We start from the raw sequence: 4830 nt of genomic DNA on the forward strand, positions 1-4830 counted from the left end.
CTCCCTCCTCGGGGGGCGAACCGAACCCGAGACAGAACTTGGGAGGTGTGGGGACAGAGGTCGCAGTGGTTTCTTGGTGCGCAAAAACAAATCGGGAAAAAATGATCAAAAATTACGGGTCCACGCGGGGTTTAGCCAAATGTCATTGTGAAGATTTAAGAATCCACCTTAGCAAATCCACCGAGCCCTGCGCATCATCATCGCGTTTAAGACAGCATCCCTATAATAATAATAATAATTATTATTATAGCATCCTTTTGGGGTACAAGGGTACCCAGGTGGACTAGTCCTCGCAACCACGAGAGCATAAAAAAAGAACGTTTGCACCACTGTACCGTATAATATCTGTCATTAATTGACTAACATGGCTAACATATCAATTGTTGCAAAGAATGTGCAACAGTGGATAAATAAGTGACCGTTTCATTTGAGCGTGTGGCGCAACTGTGAGTTTCCAGGTATTCCAAGTGAATAAGCTCCGTGTCTGTCCCCTCCTGTCCCCTGTAATCCTCATTTGCACGAATGCATGTCGACGAGTGGCAAGACAATATCCAAGACTTTGCACAAGCCAATCAACTTATTCACCAAGACGAGACAGATCAGAAAACACAACGCTGAATTTTAGTTGTAGTCAAGTAGTAGGCAGGAGCCGATTTGGCTGCTCCGAAAAAGCTCTCCAAGACAACTGTGTCCTCCAGACATCTGTTTGCGAGCCGGTCGCTTGCCTTTAACAGTCTCTCCGACTATTGTCGGGGAACATCATCACTTCACGCAGCGAGATTGCAGTAGCAACATGGTGAATAATCAACGTAGTTAATTGATAGTCCGTGCGTAAACCGTGCCAAACCGCCTATTGTTATAGCATCCAAAACGATTAGTGGAAAGGATGATTCCAATGCGTCTCGTATGGATGTGTGTGTGTGCTCAGGCCCGATAGGCAAGCGTGAATGGGCTCTCACAGTTCTCTCTCTCTCTCTCTCTCTCTCTCTCTCTCTCTCTCTCTCTCTCCCTCTCTCCCTCTCTCTCTCTCTCTCTCTCTCCCTCTCTCTCCCTCTCTCTCTCTCTCTCTCTCCCTCTCTCTCGCTCTCTCTCTCTCTCTCTCTCTCTCTCTCTCTCTCTACGCAATCATACGTGATTGAGGTTTGGATGAGGAATTCTCAGGGGGGGGGGCTGTGCGTGTGCTGTGTGCGTGCGTGAGAGAGAAAGAGAGAGAGAGAGAGAGAGAGAGAGAGAGAGAGAGAGAGAGAGAGACAGAGAAAGAAAGAAATAAAGAAAGAAAGAGTGAGTGAGCGTCTTCACAATTTTCTCTTTGCCATTTCAGAGGAGCAGGTCGGTCGGAACCGCATTCATATTCTACATTTGGGACAGAGTTGTGGCCAACTTGGCCTGATGCAATTGCCAGTAACCTATAGATACCTCTAGTATTCTGATTCCGTTTTGTATACGTTAGACTGATATGCCTAATACTTATAAGACATAACCCAGCAAGCACCGACGGTCCTGGACGAATTCGGACCAGCCCGATAACGGCCAGACCACGTCATATCACAACTAGTTAGTATCTGGCCCAGAATATCACCCTATTTCAACTAAAATATTTTTTTATATTTGTCGGGAGAAAATACCCAAAATGTGAAACCCCACCAACAACCCGTCAACTCTGTTGTGACGTCATCTCTGTTGTGACGTCATCTCTGTTGTGACAGACATCAAAGTGGTTTTGATAAAAAAGGGTCCGATTGCGTCACAGTGGTGAGCGTGACGTCACGGGGCGAAAACGACATAAATACCGGAGGTTCTCCGTTGTTCAGACACACCCCCTTACCACCATCATGCCCAGAGCACCTCGCAGAAAGACCACCAAGATACATTATTATAAAGATAATTTAAAAATAATATAATAATATGACACATTATGACATCACAAAGACACGTGACAGGTCTCTTGAGCTGAGGGGCATGATTTGTCCAAAACAAACCCAACCAATTGTAACTCTGTCAATGACAATAAAGTTCAATCTAATCTAATGTAGGCCTAATCTAATCTAAATGAAAGAGCGGATGAATAGATGAGAGAGGAAGTACGAAACAATTAAGAGGTTATTCTGTGTGGGTTTTACTGAGTGGTTAGTCGAATGTATCGATTGGAATAAGGCGTCTGCTAAATGCAAAAAAATGTACATGTAAATGTAAATGTAGCAGTGTAGAACTGGTAGCAAAGAGAGCGTATTGTTGTGTAATCATTCTAAGGCATCATTCTGCAGGCCTCTTGTAGTTTTGTAGCTGTATAATATTGTTTTAAGTAGGCCTAATCAAGTAAAAAAAAAAAAGGATTATTCCAATAATTGTCACTAGATGGAAATAATTTTGACAGTAAATGTAGTAGCCTACATATATACTTAACTGGTAACAATCACACGTGTAGGCCTATCTATGTATAATATATGTTTGTAGTTCCCACACTTCAAAACCGAAGTCGAAGTCGTCATAACACAACTGCCTCTCTTGGACACCTGTGAATGTGCATGGGCACCTAACTGAAGGTGCTAATAAGCAACGGTTTGGCTAAAGGTAATGTGCAACAGGTGTTGTGTCACACGACTAGATTCTTCACTAGGAATGACTGCACACAATTCACTGTTATACATTATCATCTCACATTGATAAGTGACAACAGGAAGCATACTGAACACTCATACACGTACAGTATGGACCACATGATGAGCAGAGAGAGTGACCACACACTGACTATGCCATAGCCTACCTCCATCACATTGTACAATATGACTATGGCCTCTTTTCAGAGAGGACTATTTCGCAGAGAGTTGTTGTCTATTATGCTAGCTTACAACATTGAGGAAAATGGAATAAAACCTAGGAAAGCCTGGTCGCATCAAGCTTAACAATGCCCTAACCCACCAAAGCCAAATAAAATAAAAATGTTAACCGTAAGATGTGGTGTTAACTTAAATACACTGTCATGTCATGTGTTCTTGTCATTGCATTATGGGGTTGCCATGAACTGCTGTGGCATACTATAACTGTTGTCATTCAATGCAAGAGTTAAGAGAATGTTCTGGCATCCCACCTCAAGTAAAGTGGCAACTCTTGAACTCTGTTGCATTACCTGATGAGAGCAAAGGGTGGAGTGTGTGTGCAGCCTGCAGTGTGTGTGTGTGTGTGTGTGTGTATCTTTATAGTGCTGTGTCCTATGTCGCGTGTGTCATCATGTGAGAGCACATACAGCACAATAGCACAGAGAGTATGAGGCAGGAACACGTGAGTCCTACACAAACCTCTTGCCTCCCTGCGTCAGATCAACATGAAACATTCATGGGGCTTCTTCTTCTTCGGTTTGACATCGCCTCATCCAAAATAGCTACTCCCTCAACACCCGTTGGCTGTCATGTACGTTTTACAATAAGGCACAAATGTGCTTCCTGTCAATCTTGGTCTTGGTTGGTGAAGTGTGTGTGTGTGTGTGTGTGTGTGTGTGTGTGTGTGTGTGTGTGTGTGTGTGTGTGTGTGTAAGTGTAGGTGTATAAGTTTGTGTATGAGTGAGTGTGTGTGTGTGTGTGTGTGTGTGTGTGTGTGTGTGTGTGTGTGTGTGTGTGTGTGTGTGTGTGCGAGAGAGGGAGAGAGTTTGGGAAGGTTGGAGAATGTCTAGAAAATGTAAACTGAGATGTAATTCTATCTCCTGATAAGTGCATAGAGGAAATTGATCGAAAATCCTAAAATGACTTAATTTATAATTGTTACTGTAACCCAATGCATTTCTGTGATAACCCCATGTACTCTGCCTGAGATTCCTACCTCATTCCATCTTTTAACAAAACTACTGTCCTTCCAATTGTACGGTATCATAACAGGTTTTTATGTCATGACAGCAATCATTTTCATAAAAGATAAAGTACATCTTTCAAACTTCTTCCATTTTGCATGGGGGGCCTATCATTGTTTTACTATGTGGAAACTTTCAACAAGCTTCTCTTCAAAATACAGATGCATAATTACAATGTTGTCTATCAGTGACAGTTCATCAATGCTTGCGTTTTTTTTTTTAATCACTTCCTCTCTGTGTAAGGGCTGGTCATATAGCATCAGTACTCCATTTGTTGTTGCATTATAATATGCACAATAATATGATTTCCTTTTTGTTTCCACAGATATAAGCCATATTATAGGTGCATCAACAAAGTTTAATTGGAGCTCAGTCTGTTTCAGAAAGATTCCTCTAATTTGACTGGAAATGAAATCATACTGTCAATGACAAAAACATGTACTTTAAATGTCAATGTCTCATATTTGGAAACATTTATGGCATAAATCAGAGCCAAGATCTTGTTCACCAGCTGTGAGACCAACTTGAAATCCCACAACAAAAGACATACCACAGAGTGTGAACAGGCTCTGCACATTTCATGACATCTACCACCACCTTGTGGACAGTCACTAACATTGCATCTTTGTCATGTGTCAAGAACACTTTCTAGCCTTTTGTCCTCCTAAGACTATAAAGAATTTGCTCATTCATTTTATCACAATCTATTCCATAAGCACAATTGTATTTACAATCATGTGCAACCCTCTCCCCTCTTCCCCTGACACATACACACACATTTTACTATGGAGCATCAAATCAAATCAGATTTTATTTGTATCGCGCATTTCTTACAAGATGCAACTCAATGCGCTTCACATGATGACAGAGCCGCAAGCAAGCAAAGGTAACCTGTACACATGTAGCCAGGAAAATTCCCTTGCAGCCCTCTACTCATAGAGCGACTACTAACCAGTTTGCCTACCAGCACCCAGCATGGTTTGGAAAGT

This window comes from Nansenia antarctica (assembly GCF_963989245.1).
Source record: "Nansenia antarctica genome assembly, chromosome: 12".
Lineage (NCBI taxonomy): Eukaryota > Metazoa > Chordata > Actinopteri > Argentiniformes > Microstomatidae > Nansenia > Nansenia antarctica.